We start from the raw sequence: 17,304 nt of genomic DNA, 5'->3' as shown, positions 1-17,304 counted from the left end.
TTATTTTTCTACCTTTATATTCCATGTTTTGGGGTTTTTCTTTGTATTTTAAGTTGTCACTGGAGAGTATGACTCTACAGAGGCCTTTCTGATATAATGCGTATTTCGTCAATGTGAATTTGCTGTAACATGACTGACAAACAGCTGTTTCTAAAGCACAAATTTTTAAAATATATTTTGTTTGGTGCGCTTTAAGCGTTATCTGTATTGCGTGATTTTTGTATCATGTGGGATCGCACAGGAATGTGGCTATCGCGCTATAGATGAAATGACTGTACACCACTTTTCACTGGATTTTATAACAGTATACACATGACAATAAATAAATAAAACAAAATCCTCAAATAAATAAGTAAATCAAAATCAATTTATAACACCTATGTGAGCTCAGGATGATCTAAAACACTTTGCAGCCAATGATGTTCTTCTGAACATGTAGTCACTGTTGTAATTTGGGGGATGTGACATCCAATTTTCACACAGCAAGCTCCCTCTCACAACAATTTGATAATGACTTCGATAATCCGCTTTCGTGATGTTGGGGTATAAAACATTTGCCTGGAAACTGGGGAGAACTTTACTCCAAAGTGTTCAAAATACTAAGTGGAAAATCTGGGCTTTAGTAATTCAGAGGCAACATGATTGTGATCTCACACTGACAATTCTCTGTCACCATTTTCAAATCTCTTCTGTTTACGTTATCAGAATTGTGAATTAATCACACCGTTATATACACATAGAGCACACCTGATGAAAGAAACGGGATTGATTTCAGATCCTAATAATCGTGTGACTTCCTTGTCACTCAACAAGCTTGTACATAAGCAATGTATATATGGCTCAGTATTGATTATTATGTTGTGAATTAACAAAATGGGAACTATCCATAAAGTACATGCTACTATTGATTGGAAATTAATATTGACGGGTAATAAGTAACAGTTCATAACAAATGCATATTTGAGAATGAATTTTAGTGTAGCATGATGTTACATGGACCAGATTTTAGTTCATTTTCATTACATTTTTCTACACACAGAGTGGCTTGTGTGTAGAATGAACTTCCCAAGGAAGTGATGGATGCAGCTACAATAGAACCTTTAAAAGACATTTAGGTAAGTACACAGAGTCAGAGAGTCAAAGATACGTACAGCACGGAATCAGATCCTTTGGTTCAACTCGTCCATGCTGACCAGATATCCCAGCCCAATCTAGTCCCACCTGCCAGCACCTGGCCCATATCCCTCCAAACTGCTGTAACTGTACCAGCCTTCTTCATTTCCTTTGGCAGCTCATTCCACACACGCACCACCCTCTCTGCAAAAAAGTTGTCTCTTTGGTCTCTTTTATATATTTCCCTTCTCACCCTAAACCTATGCCCTCGAGTTCTGGACTCCCTCACCCCAGGAACGAGACTTTGTCCATTCCCCCTATCCATGCCCCTCATGATTTTATAAACCTCTATTAGGTCACCTCTCAGCCTCCGCGCTCCAGGGAAAACAGCTCCAGCCTATTCAACCTCTTCCTGTAGCTCAAACCTACCCACAAATGTTTGGAGGAATATGGGTCAGGTGCAGGCAGGTGGGACTAGTTTAGTTTGGATGGACTGGTTGGGCCGAATGGTCTGTTTCTATGCTGTATGACCCAATGACTCTATTCAGCATTCAACATGGAGCTATGTTGTGGCAACAATAAAATTAGGTTATATTTGATTGAGGGTAGGGCTGGGGGCAGATTGTTAGATAAGGAAAGAGTATACAAGAGTAATTATAGTATTGGATTTATTATAAAATAGAGAATAATCCTGACCATGGCTGGAACCAGCAGTTGTTCAGGATTGGACAGGAAAGGTTCATTGGTGCAGGTGAACATACACTTCCAAGACAAAGCTGAATGTGTATTGCTGGGCCCGAGGGACATGGAAACTGTATATTTGGCATCTAACCTTCACTATGATCGCCTTGAATAGTATTGCTAGGTAAGAAACTGTGCCACTCCTGAGCATTGAACAGGTCAGAAATTGCTGACTGCTAAATTTCTGAAATTGTTTCATGTACTGATTCAAACGTCATGTCTTAGCCAGAATCACTCCTGTCTCTGGATCAGAAGTGGGTACAGTCTAGGTAAAAGTGAGTACTACAGATGCTGGAGATTAGAGTCAAGAGAGTGCTGCTGGAAAAGCACAGCAGGTCAGGCAGCATCCGAGGAGCAGAAAGATCGACGTTTCGGGAAAGAGCCCTTCATCAGGAACTCCAGAACGCAGAAACCAATGCAGCACTGACAGAATGCTAGCCCGTGGGAAGCGCTGTGTTTTAGGTAAGGTGTAAAGCTAAGGTTTGACTCTCAGGTGGATCAGCAAAATCCAACAGAATAGTGTCCTCCATCCAACTATCTTCAGCTACTTCATCAATGACCCTCCCTCCATCATCAGGTCAGAAACGGGTATGGTCGTCGATGATTGCATCATGTTCAGCTCATCAGACACTGAAGCAGTCCATGTTCAAATTCCTGATGATGGACTTATGCCTGAAACGTCGATGCTCGGATGCTGCCTAACCTGTTCTGCTTTTCCAGCATGACAATCTCAACTCTGATCTCCAACACATGCAGTCCTCACTTTCTTCATGTTCAAATGCGCCAAGATCTGGACAATATCCAGGCTTAGGCTGATAAGTGGCAAGTGGCATTCATGCTTCACAAATACCAGGCAATGACCATCTCCAAAAAGAGACTATCTAACCACTGACCCTTGACATTCAATAGTGGTACCATCACTGAATACCCCACTGTCAACATCTAGGGGGTTATCATTGACTAGAAACTCAATTGGACTTAGCATATAAACACAGTGCCTATAAGAGCAGATCAGAGGCTAGGAAAAAACTGCGCTGATGCCCCAAAGCCAAGCCACTATCAGGAACATGACAGAATAATGTCCACTTGCCTGGTTGGGCGTATCTTCAGCAAGAAGATTGACACCATCCAGGACAAAGCAGCTGCTTGATTGGCACCACATTCACACACATCCACTCCCTCCACCACCAACATTCAGGAACAACAGTGTGTACTATTTACAAGATACACTGCAGAAATTCACCAAAGATCCATAAACAGCACCTTCCAAGCCAATAACCACATCCATCCAGAAAGACAGGAGAGGCAGATATATGGGAACACCAACACCTGCCACTTCCTCTCCAAACCACTCACCATCTTGACTTGGAAATATATCACCATTCCTTTACTGTCACTGGGTCCAAATCCTGGAATTCCCACCCTTATGGCATTGTGGGTCAACCAAGAGCACTTGAACAGCAGCGGTTCAAGAAAGCAGCCCATTACTATCTTCTTAAGGGCAACTGGGGATGGGCATTAAATGCTGGCCCAGTCAATGATGCCTGTCTCCCACAAATGAATGAACAATAGTTACAAGGAAGCCCAAGCTAAAAGATAGTTTTGGACCTTGTCTTCTCCTCAAACAGCTGGCCTGAACCCATAATGTTGTAATTTGGCATAAAATCTCAAGACAAAAGAGTTAATAGATCAGCTGATCTCATTGCTATAGTAGTGCTGTTTCTGGGACATTGATCTGCACCTGTTGTTGGCTAAATTTCATCCATTATAACAGCAACTCCATTTCTGAAAGACTTTATTGTCTAAAGACCACTGTGAGACATCCTATGATGCCAAAAGGTGCTATGTGAATGCAAGAGTTTTCTCCTTATTCTTCCACTCGGCTACTGTGATGGCTGTCCCACTGTAGTGGCAGAGTATAATCGAAATTGTGATGGAGAGCAGTGATGAATGACCATTTTCAGCTGTGCCTTACAAAGAGGGAAATTGAAGCTGTCTCCCCTCCAAATCAGCACCTGCCAGCATAGGGATTGGCTGTAGTCCACAGCTCACTTGTCAAAGAGCTGCCAGCAGATGCACGTCCATGATGGGAAAGATAGACATCCTGCCAACACCATCTTGCAGCCTGAGTAAGGAATAATCAATTGGCAGAAACATAACTGTGTGAATGCAGGTTGTAAAATCCACTAGATGATTTCCTAAGGATTGTTGAAATGAATATTGCAGACGCAGTGAACCCCAGCATTCCTTTCATTATCAAAACTTAATTGGAAAACACCATTTACCAAATATTCCTGTGCCTTTTTCAATTCAGAATTCCACCTCTTGTCTATTCACAAATTGCATCCAACCGTGCATTACACCTTTAAGCTGTGGCTCATTGAGTAAAGCTCTCATCTTCCCAGAGGTTTTGGGGGATAATCCAAACAGATACTTGACCAGGGAAGGCAATGGGATTCTTATTGCTGGACTGTTACTCCAGAGACCCAGGTAATATTCTGGGGACATGGATTTCAATCCCCCCACAGGACTTTGGAATTTGAATTCAATAAAAGTCTGGAATTAAGAGTCTAACAATGACCATGAATCCATTGTCAATTGTTAAAAAAAACCCATCTGGTTCACTAATGTGCTTTAAGGAAGGAAACTGCCATCCTTACCTGGTCTGGCCCACATCTGACTCCAGACCCACAGCAATGTGGTTGACTCTTAACTGCCCTCTGGGAAATTAGGGATGGGCAACAAAATGCGGGCCTAGTCAGCGATACTCTCATCCCATGAAAGACTCATTTCATTGATGATTTGAGGATCACAGTTGGAGGGGGCTGCTGGTCCCATGTCACCCTTGTGGAACTGTCATGCGAGTTCTAACTGGATGTCCGCAGCGCAATGAGCAGAATGTTGGACAATCTGCCCCTTCAGCAACAAGCCTTCAGGGTTAACAAAGACGTACTGTGAGCAGTCTGTGAATGCCACTGCAGGGCACTGTAAGCCCCAGGGCATACAGACTAACTTACACACTCCTGGCGCTCTCAGGACACAGCTCTGTTACATCTGCTGATCGGAAACCGAGTCTGAAAAGATCTTGGCAGTTTTTTTAAAGCATGAGAATGGGTCCTGGTGTGTTCAATGAGGCAGGTGGCGAACGTCTGTGACAGAAGCCTCCAGCATACATCGCCAGCTATCAAGGGCTCTTAGACATTTAGGCCCTTTGCAGATTTTAGAAAAATTAAATATATTATGCAGACAAATGAATAACAGAGTGGAAATTGTCTGTCCTTATGCCAGCACATGCTGCACATCACCAGAATCTGTCCCAGGCAAATTCATACCAAGAGCAAACACTGTCACTCCAAATCAGAAGCAGGAACTAGGCTTCATTTCCTGCCCTTGGCTCTAACCTGTACTCATTGATTTCAAAGAAGAGAGTGCTGATCGTTTTATTTGCATTGCATCCTCATTTCAATGGCTTCAACAGGTTTCATTTCAGCTCTAACAAAGAGCCATGTTGGACTCTAAACACTAACTCTGATTCCCTCTCCACAGATGCAACCAGGCGTGCTGAACTTCTCCAGCACTTGCTGGTTTTAGTTTTGTTTTAAATAAATCACCCAAGTTGCTAACTAAATAGTTCATAAGCATTGCCCAACACAGTGAGCGCAACAATAATACCAGGGAAATGGATGAAAAGAGTTTAAATTAAGGGTTTAAATTAAAGTGGAGTTAGCAGGGGACGTTCATGATCACCAGCCCCTGTGGTTTCCACCTCTCTCAAAAGTCACTTGTGGACAATGAATGCTTCCTGTCCAAGAATACCCAGACAGACATAGCCATGGAGGAGGGACATCACCCTCTGTGACCACACTGGGGTTAAAGTGAATCCATGTTGTTGAATAGCAGTCAGCAGCTCTTACAAGGGAGCTGCATCATGGTTGGGTAGATTAGATTAGATTACTTACAGTGTGGAAACAGGCCCTTCAGCCCAACAAGTCCACACCGACCCTCCGAAGCGCAACCCACCCAGACCCATTCCCCTACATTTATCCCTTCACCTAACACTACGGGCAATTTAGCACGGCCAATTCACCTAACCTGCACATTTTTGGACTGCAGGAGTTTACCGCAGCACCTGGAGGAAACCCACGCAGACATGGGGAGAATGTGCAAACTCCACACAGTCAGTCGCCTGAGGCGGGAATTGAAACCGCATCTCTGGTGCTATGAGGCAGCAATGCTAACCACTGGATTAGTGGTGCTGGAAGAGCACAGCAGTTTAGGCAGCATCCAAGTAGCTTTGAAATCAACGTTTTGGGCAAAAGCCCTTCATCAGGAATAAAGGCAGTGAGCCTGAAGCGTGGAGAGGTAAGCTAGAGGAGGGTGGGGGTGGGGAGAAAGTAGCATAGAGCACAATGGGTGAGGGGGGGAGGGGATGAAGGTGATAGGTCAAGGAGGAGAGGGTGAAGGGGATAGGTGGAAAAGGAGATAGGCAGGTAGGACAAGTCCGGACAAGTCATGGGGACAGTTACTGAGCTGGAAGTTTAGAACTAGGGTGAGGTGGGGGGAGGGGAAATGAGGAAACTGTTGAAGTCCACATTGATGCCCTGGGGTTGAAGGGTTCCGAGGCGGATGATGAGGCGTTCTTCCTCCAGGTGTCTGGTGGTGAGGGAGCGGCGGTGAAGGAGGCCCAGGACCTCCCTGTCCTTGGCAGAGTGGGAGGGGGAGTTGAAATGTTGGGCCACGGGGCGGTGTGGTTGATTGGTGCGGGTGTCCCAGAGATGTTCCCTAAAGCGCTCTGCTAGGAGGTGCCCAGTCTCCCCAATGTAGAGGAGACCGCATCGGGAGCAACGGATACAATAAATGATATTAGTGGATGTGCAAGTATAACTTTTGGTAACCACTGTGCCACCGTGCTGCCCACAAAAGGGCAGTCTCTAAGGATAGGTGCTGGCAGTCTCTAAGAATTTGAATATGTGCTGGAAAGCATTAGAAAACAGCTCAACATGGGACAGAGTGGGTCACAAAGTTTCCAGACACTGCACTCAAGGCCTTGGGGAAGGGTTTGAAAAGGAAGAGAGATGTTCTGCATTGACCAGGCCACCAGGAAGTTTCCTGCCAGACACTTAGAAAGAAATAGGGGCAGATAACCTGAAGCTTAGAGCGAGACTCAACTCTCAAGGAACTGCACTCAATGCCTTAGATTTCAATGCGAAATCAAGATTACTGGATTGAACATTTCTGTAAAGGCCAGATTCTACCCACAGCTGCACTGCCCTCAAAAACTCCTCATTCTCTTCAATCATTGCAATAGATCTGGTCTTCTTGCTGTTGCATCAGCTATGTTCAACTGCATGAGGGTAAGAGATGCAACTAGGTGGAGTGTTGACATGCAAAATGCTATTGCCACTGGTGCTAAATCATCATTGCATACTGATTGTAATCATGGGTCCAACTGCTCTGTACATATCATGTGACCGTTCATTTCACAGCTTTGCCCCACCAATTCAGTGCCCAACAATATTAACCCACTTGCCTGTATTCAGACACACAGTGGACCATCTTTGACCTCTGGGTGACTCAGATAAGACTGAGCAATCGAACCCAAGGACCTTTTATTTTACAAGAACAAACAACATTCACCTCATAACTTATATGCAGCAATGTTTAACAAATTCGTCACAGTGTTTGCTAACAACAGGCCATTAATTCCTGATCTATGTTTTTTTTTGAAAAAGATCAATATGCAGCGTTATTAGGAGAAGACAGGAGGATGGTGCAGAGTTAGATGCTCATTTGAAGAGCTGGCGCAGACACAATTGGCTGAATGGTCCTCTTCTGCTGTGTAATAATTCCAGGAATTTTATGGGATTAAAGGCTAATTGTCAGCTCTAACATCCGTCAGGGAAACACAGAAACACATTCACCAAAATAGGACATTCAGCCACTCAAACCTGCCTGACTATATTGGATAATGGCTGCTGTGTACCTTAACTACAATCGCCCACGGATTCTCCATATTCCATGAAACCTGACTCATCAATTTCACTTTGGACAGTTCCAAATGATCTCACAGTGACTGTCTCTTGAGAGGTCATCACTCATTTTACTGTAGAAATATTTCCTTGTTTTACTCTTAAATGGCTGATTTTGAATGTTGAGGTTATACTCTCTTAGTCTGAATTCCCATAGTTTTTTTTTCATTATCTACCCCTTTTTTTCTGTATCACCTCATCTGAATGACCCTCTAAGATGAAAGGAATACAGCTCAAGTTGATGTTACCTTTCTCCATAATATAACCCTTTGAGTCCTGGCAACAAATGTGAACCTACACTGTACCACCCCGATCAGGTGATAGCCCTCTGACTAAATCAAGGTGCAAAATGTGGCATAACTTCCTCGGCCTATCACAGCAACTCTCCCAAGACATGGAGCAGCATACCATTAGCCTTTCCAATGGTCTCTTGTGCCTGAACTCTTGCTTCTTGAGTTTTGTATACACCATCAGCTTTGAAATTCCACAGCTCCAACACTTGTACCTTAAGGAAAGAAAATGCTTATCGTCAGCATTCCAGCTCATCAGTGGGTGCAAATTGAAGGAACTTGCAACCTTCAATGTAACAGAAAGTATTAGGAAATGCGAACACAGATGCTGCAGATGTTAAATCTGGAATTATTACCCATATGGCACAGAACTATCTGAATGAACGAGACCCATACTACATTTTTAGCAAAATTATTCCAGAAGGAATCAAGCCAACATTTTATGTTTATCAACATTTGCATGCCCAGTGGGTTACAAGCGCTGTTCCAAACCTAAATCAAACAGGTGAACGCCTATACCTCCAGGAAATGTCAGTGCAGCTTTTTCCACAGTTGTTTGAAAGCTTCGTCTTCCTTCCCAGTACTTCAGTACATATACTACCTTTTTTTCTCTTTCTGTATAGCGAAGTTTTCAAATGATATCTCACTAATATCTTGATCATAGGCAACATTAGGCCAGTCAAGTGTGGGCTTTCCTCACAGGGGAACAGGGCGGGTATTGTAAAGTTCTTAAAGACTCAATGATTTACACTGAACTCTTCCCAGCCTGATAATAACACAATGACACAGAGATTCAATTACATAGAATATAGAACATTACAGTGCAGTACAGGCCCTTTGGCCCTCGATTTTGTGCCAACTTGTAGAACCAATCTGAAGCCCATCTATCCTATACTATTCCATTCTTGTTCATGTTTATCCAATGACCATTTAAATGCCCTTAAAGTTGATGAATCTACTACTGTTGCAGGCAGTATGTTCCACGCCCCGACTACTCTCCGAGTAAAGAAACTAACTCTGACATCTGTCCTATATCTATCTCCCCTCAAATTTAATTGGACATGGTCTCTGAATAGAGCCAGACATGTCTTCTCCAGCTCTTGTTAGTAGTAATCGTTCATATTTGGAGGGCTGGAGTACAAGAATACAGACGTTATGCTGCAGTTATACAAAACTCTGGTTAGACCCCATTGTGTGAGCAGTACACTATCAAAAAACTATATTGGCCTTGGAGGGAGTATAATGTAAGTTTACAACAAAGATACCTGGACTTCAGAGGTTAAGTTATGAGGTTGGATTATATAAATTAAATCTGTTTTATAGAGCTATAGAGATGTACCGCACTCAAACAATGCCTTCAGTCCAACCTGTCCATGCTAACCAGATATACTAAACTAATCTAGTCACATTTGCCAGCATTTGGCCCATATTTCTGTAAACCCTTCCTATTCATATACCCATCCAGATGCCTATTAAATGTTGTAATTGTACCAGCCTCCACCACTTCCTCTGGCAGCTCATTCCACACACACGTACCACCCTCTGCATGAAAATGTTGCCCCTTAGGTCCCTTTTAAATCTTTTCCGTCTCACCCTAAATCTACGCCCTCTAGGTCTGGACTCCCCCATCCCAGGGAATAACCTTGTCTATTTACCCTCTCCATGCCCCTCATGATTTTATAAATGTCTATAAGGGTCTGATGCTCCAGGAAAAACAGCCCCAGCCTATTCAGCCTCTCCATATAGCTCAAACTCTCCAACCCTGGCAATATTCTTGTAAATCTTTGTTGACCCCTTTCAAGTTTCACAACATCCTTTCAATAGAAGGGAGACCAGAATTGCACACAAAATTCCAAAAGTGCCCTAACCAATGTCCTGTCAGCCACAACATGACCTCCCAACTCCTATACTCAATGCTTTCTCTGGAATGTAGAAGGTTAATGGGTGATCTGGTCTTCAAGCTACTAACAGGAAAAGATAGAGTAGATAAAGATAATCTATTTCCTCTGGTTGGGAATTCTAGAACTAGAGGCATAGTCTGAGAATTAGGGCTGGATGTTCAGGAGAGATGTTAGGAAGTACTTCCACACATGATTTATTATCTATGAGTTCCAGTGAATGAAACATTAAGTATAGTGGTTATGACATGGAGGGTACTGATGCCTTTCTTTGTTCTCCTCCACTGGTCATTCAAAAGTGATATCAAATTTAAATTAGATTGCATTGAGCTCTGTGGCAGTACCAGGACAAACAACACAAAAGGTCACACATTAATTGTGATGAGATATGTGTGAGATATCTATTATATCTTTAGAGTTTGGATTTTAAATAGTGGCATATGGGATTGGTTGCTTTTGTTAAAAAAAATTAACCATTCCAGACAGTCCTTCCGATAAAGTAACCAAGTATTGTGTCAGTATCAGGGACCACCGTGGACTGTTAATGGAAAATTATTTTACTGTAATTGTTCACTACAGGTAAGATAAACATTGAATGCTGTTAAAAAGAAATGAAAGAACTGTAGCTGTTGAAAATCAGAAATAAAAGCAGAAATTCTGGAAATGGTCAGCAGTATTCCGAACTGAAGAAGGGGAAAATGAACCTGAAATGTTAACTCGGATTTCTCTCCACAAATGCTGTCAGGTCTGCTGGGACTTGCCAGCAATTTCTATTATTTTAATTGAATGCTATCAGTTTATTTTGGGTTCAGGATATTCTTATTTGGAAACTCATGAGATTGAAGATTTCTTTTAGGAAATTCAGAGGAGATCTGACTGGAGCCAGAAAAATATATCCTCTTTTTCTCCCAGAAAGGATGATAGAATGATTTTCTCATTGCAAAAGTTTAGTTTGTGGAACTTCCAAGATGGAAACATTTGTTTAAATATCTGCATCTTTTTAGAAGCTAAGAAAGTCCAAACTCTTAGCTTTGTGTGCATTCTAGGAAGAAGTCTATATAGTCACAGGTCAAACTGGAGTGAATCAGTTGGCTTAAGTTTTTAAGCAGTGGAATTTCTCTGGACTGACATTTTTTTACAGATTGTGACAGAAAACAGGATGAGACTTTGTTTATTGCCTGCTTTAAGATCTTTTAAATTGTGTTCTATGCTAAGGTAGTTTGATTTTTTTGTAGCCTTCTGTATAATCAACTTTTATTCCAATGTTAATGAAACACTTAAACCTCGAGTGACAATGGGTTAAATCTTACATTTTCATGGTTACATCTGAGTTGCATTGGATTGTTTTGGGTGTTTTTGGCCATGTAACCTCATGAGTTTTCTCAGTGAATCTTATCAAAACCTTCACATCATTTACCTTCTCCATCCCGATAGCATTTGTTGCACCTGACTTCTGCTCCATACCAGGAAGAAGTTCCCGCTAACTGGATAGCCACTGAAACACCAAATCCCTGGTGCCTATGCCATATATAACAGGGCACAGTGTACCCAAATGAATACTGGCATTCCAAAGCTGCCTGACCCGTCAATGGACAGAGTAGGGATGTGGTAGAAAAAGGGGGTGATGTCCCTGTGATTCACCAGCAGAGACATGGTGTTCCATGGACCAGGGAGAGGGGTTCTTTTCACAGCGACCCAGCAGAGGAGGCTGTATCACAATACCCTGCCAGACTGGTCTGAGGCCATACACAGATTTATGAAGCCCATTTTCATGACAAAAATTACGGTTCAAAGGCAGGGAATGCAATGATTACTTTAGGTACAGCAAAGACCCTGCATATCACAACATGGTAATGGCAAGAAAATGTGACTTAATGATATTGGCCGAGTGGGGAACACACACGCCTGTGTTCAAAGGTCATGGGATCACCACCCTCTGCAAAGACACCAAGACATTATCCATGATGCAATGCTGAGGGAGTAGTCCACTATTGGAGACACTGCATTCCAGATGTGACATTAAATCAAGACTCTGTTTAACTTCTAACCAGCATTCGTTAACTAACCTCACCAGAGACCAAATTATCTTGTCATTATTACATTGCTGCTTATGGGACTTCATTTTGCATATTTGAGTAACCATCAACAGGATTTTGTGTTTGGAATTGGGATGCTAAATATTGAGGTGAAATAGGGGTTCCCAACTCCGCACTGATTTAGGAGTGCACATGTATGTGGTCTTTACATACACCCTTGATGTATTCCCCACTTAGATTCGTAGAGACACGGAGATGTACAGCACAGAAACAGACCCTTTGGTCCAACTCGCTCATGCCAACCAGATATTAGATTAGACTACTTATGGTGTGGAAACAGGCCCTTCGGCCCAACAAGTTCACAATGACCCGCCAAAGCGCAACCCATCCAGACCCATTCCCCTACACCTAACACTATGGGTAATTTAGCCTGGCCAATTCACCTAACCTGCACATTTTTTTGGATTGTGGGAGGAAACCGGAGCATCCGGAGGAAACCCACACAGACACGGGGTGAATGTACAAACCCCACACAGAGAGTCGCCTGAGGTGGGAATTGAACCCGGGTCTCTGGCGCTGTGAGGCAGCAGTGCTAACCACTGTGCCACCGTGCTGCCCTCCTAAATAAATCTAGTTCCATTTGCCAGCATTTGGTTAATATCCCTCTAAACCCTTCCTATTCATAAACCCATCCAGATGCCTTTTAAATGTTGTAATTGTACCAGCCTCCACCACTTCCTCTGGCAGTTCATTCCATACACTCAGCACCCTCTGTGTGAAAACATTTCACCTTAGGTCACTTTTATGTCTTTCATCTCTCACCTTAAACCTAAGCCCTCTAGTTTTGGACTCCCCAACCCTGGGGAAAGACTTTGACTCACTTGAAGCAACCTTTTCCTATCCCCAGAGCAACACAGACTCCCTTTTGAATGGGCAGGTATTATCCACCCGTCCTGTCTATTAGCTTGCCCATTTTAGGCAGCTTTCCAAACCACCTGTAAAGTGATCTGACCTAACATTGCACCCAAAATTGGTATTTTCTGAGACCATTTTTCTTCATGGCTTGAAAGGCCGATGTAACGGGGAGCAATTTCTATCACTGTGTTTCCGTTAAATGCGTTCATTTCTTTCGATGGAATATTTTTTACAGTTCACTTTGAAACTGAAATACTGAATGAACGATGGAGTGGACTTTGAGACAATAATAAATTACTTGAATTACATGCAGCTGATAAAAACCACTTCCAAGCCAAGGTCTTTTATCAGCTGCACACAATACTCAGGTACAAAGGTTTGTAAATTGAGTCCTTTTGTTTGCTGCTTGTGAAATCCTGTACAACAGTTCCTTCAGTCCTCAGTAAACCAGCTATAGCTTTTTGTTCAGGGTTTCACAATAGAAGATATTGATGATGTCAAACCAGTTACAGCTGACAACCGCTGTCTGGTTTCCAGTTGGGCTCTGACACTTTGCAGAGCCATTAGAGATTCTGCTTCATTGGTTTCTATTCAGCTCCGAGTTTACAAAGAGAAAATAGAATCAAAAAGCTTAAGGCTGTTAACATGAGTCGACCTCTTCGAAGAATCTGTCACTGATCTCCGCCCATTGTGCAGTTTGCTGCCTCCACAGACATTTGGCACTGAATGCTGAACACTCTTGTTAAGAAATATTAAACAATCCTCATGTTTAACTATTGAACTCATGATACCTAAATACCACAATTGTGAAATTGCTGTGCTATACAATGTGAGACATCCAATTTGCTCGCAGTTACAGATGACTGGTGACAATCCATCAGGTATCTTGTCTTAATAATTTCAAATATTCATTTGAATAAGTTAACAAGTTATAAGAGCGTAAATTTGGTTTGCACAGATCTTCTACATTATAATGACTACATTTCAGCAATTCAACCCCATTGTAAAGATAATCTTTATATTTTTCTGTAGTTCAGTACTGAAATGGGAAGATTGCTTTTAAGGTACAAGGATGACTGAGAGATTGCTGCACATTTTTACAGCAAGTTACCTGAAGCTCATTGCAAGAACTGTTTACACAGCTGCTGCTTCATGCAGTACTAGATGGTATGCAGACAAGCTAGAGCCACACATACATATAGACAGAAAAAAAAAGTTAATAGATGTTATGACTGGAGGGCAAAATGTGTACAAATGTAGATTCAGTCAGTTACTCGTAGCTGATTGGTCTGTGCATAAATGACCAGCTACCATTGACAAAGGTTTTCTGCTTGCCAACTACAATGTGATTGGTTCTCAGCTGGTTGAACAGTTTAAGGTAGAGAGAAACCATCGGATCCCTGCAAGCTTAGGAGCTGTCTGTTCTCTGCAGTGAAAAAAAACACCTTAAATATGAAGAAAAACAGTATATTTTTCTTTCAGCAGTTGCTGTAAACTGTGTTTCCTAACTAATAAGTTATTTATAAGTGAGAATCAGTTACTTTGTACCTATTGCACATATGTAAAACATCCAGAGAAAGAGGAACAATGTTCTGATCAGCATTAGGGTTATTTTAGGCAAATCCTGTGGACAGGGACCATTGAACTGTTTTGCTAATTTTCCCTCGGACGATACACGCATGTATTTTTTTTCTTGTCTATGTCTTTCTGTATGTGCCTGTAGAGGATGAGTTTATAAGGAGGATGGAGTTTTAATTTATACGCCAAAGGCTCATAACTGCTTACCTGTAGCTAGAGCCTATTTATTTGTAAAAAATAGTAATTCTTCTTAAGTAAAAGTATTTACTCTGTATTTTGTGTTAACCTGTGTCTGAAACGTGGATAAATTGAGGAATTCTACATATTTTTAAAAATCATTAACTTTCTGATGACAGGGCACGAATTTCAGTGCACTATTCTCAGTGAGGCAAAACACCAAGCACAATATGATGAGGTTAGGGCAGGGAAATGGGACTGAGTACATTCTGAGGTTGCAAACAGTGGTATATAAATACCATGTACTTCTGTCTGTCTGACTTTCTGTTATAATCGCTGTCTCCCTATTTCTTTGTTACCTTGGTTTTATTTTGAGGCATCAATTGTGATACTGCAGTGCTGTGCTGCTATTGGTGTGAGCAACTATGTATAGACAGGTGAATACATTGTTGGAAGTAATGGCTTTAAAATAATATATGAAATAAAGGACTAATTAATTTCTTAGCAGTCAGATAGGTACATGTCAAATGATAAAATAACACATAATGTTATAAACAAAGTGCGGGACTAAATAAATTTTATTAAGTGGGTCAGAAGAAGGATGCTACATTGACCAGGTGTTAAAAATGTTGCCACGTTTTATGCCAGCAGCTCTTTTTGATACTGAAAGTAAACAAAGCAAATTCTAAGAAAATAGACTTAAATAATGTCATATGCACTTTGCAAAGAGAAGGAACTTTTGAAAAATGCTCCAAACTAAGGTAAAGGTGAAGGTAAAGTCCCCATAGTCCAACCAGACCATTGGGCTGTTCTCTCATTAGACAGAGAGATGACTGGTGGCGGTTTAACCAGAGGGTCACCATGCCTAGGTAAGGGGAGAGCTTGAGAAGGAGAGTGTTTCATGATAACCTCAGCCAGTGCAGGAATCAAACCTATACTATTGGCTTCACATTACTGCACTGAAGTTGAAGGCATGTACTGTACCTATAAGAGAGAGTGAATGCGGTTTCGCACTGAGAACTTACAAGCACCCGCCGTATGACTAACTCAGTCTCGGAGTGACTGGAAAATTGAAAATATGTAACATTTGGCTGTGAACCAAATTACTGACTTGGTTGATATTTTGACAACAATTCAAATTGAACCGATCAATTAAATTATGTCCCAGAATACTAAAACCCAATTAATTTTGAATTTATTTTGTTGACAACATCGAACCAATGAGGCGATCCAATGTTTGGACGATAATGCAGCAGTCAGTTTGAAAATTGCCATCAACAGAGTAACTACCAGCAAAACAGTCTCTATTAAAGGGACCTTTCCCATATGAAACATTTTCACAGTAAGAAGAAAGAAGACAACCCAGGGAGATCTTTAGCTGAAGGAAGACACCAAAGCTGAAGATACCAAAGATGACAGCCATTGTGTGGTTTTGAAATTAAGTTGATGTAATTTTAATATGGGTTTTTATTGGAACAGTATAATGTTATAGGGTTGGAGGCAGATAACAAACAGTTCAGAGAAAGGGGGACTTAGAGTTGCAAATAATTGTTGTTCAGAACAAAGAACAAAAATTATTACAGCACGCCACCTATTTCCTAAGGATCTATATGCCTTTGCTCCCTGCACATTCATTTAAACATGCTATCGTTCCCGCTCCTACCACGTCCGCTGGCAACGCATTCCAGGCATGCACCACCCTCTGTCCCCTCTTAGTGGGCGGCACGGTGGCACAGTGGTTATCACTGCTGCCTCACAGCGCCAGAGACCTGGGTTCAATTCCAGACTCAGGCGGCTGACTGTGTGGAGTTTGCACATTCTCCCCGTGTCTGCGTGGGTTTCCTCCGGGTGCTCCGGTTTTCTCCCACTGTCCAAAGATGTGCAGGTCCGGTGAATTGGCCATGCTAAATTGCCTGTAGTGTTAGGTAAAAGGGTAAATGTAGGGGAATGGGGGGGTTGCACTTCGGCGGGTCGGTGTGGACTTGTTGGGCTGAAGGGTCTGTTTCCACACTGTAAGTAATCTAAAACTTTTCACGTATATCTCCCCTAAGCTTTTCCGCTTTCATTTTGAACTTGTGATCCCTTGTGATTGAGTCCTCCAATCTGGGAAAACGTTTCGTGCTATCCATCCTGTCTACACCTCTCATGATTTTGTAGGCCTCAATCGGGTACCCCCTTAACCTTCGTCTTTCCAGTAAAAATAATCCTAATCCACTCAACCTCTCCTCATAGCTAGTGCCCTCCACATCAGGCAACATCCTAGCAAACCTCCTCTATATCAACTTTTAGAGTCATAGAGTCATAGAGATGTACAGCATGGAAACAGACCTATCGGTCCACTCGTCCATGCCAACTAGATATCCCAGCCCAATCTAGTCTCACCTGCCAGTACTTGGTCCATATCTCTCCAAACCCTTCCTATTCGTATCCTCATCCAGATGCCTTTTAAACGTTGTAACTGTACCAGCTTCCACTACTTCCTCTGGCAGCTCATTCCATACACATACCACCCTCTGTGTGAAAAAGT

This window comes from Chiloscyllium punctatum, chromosome 40 (genome assembly GCF_047496795.1).
Source record: "Chiloscyllium punctatum isolate Juve2018m chromosome 40, sChiPun1.3, whole genome shotgun sequence".
Lineage (NCBI taxonomy): Eukaryota > Metazoa > Chordata > Chondrichthyes > Orectolobiformes > Hemiscylliidae > Chiloscyllium > Chiloscyllium punctatum.
This window is presented reverse-complemented; position numbering follows the sequence as displayed.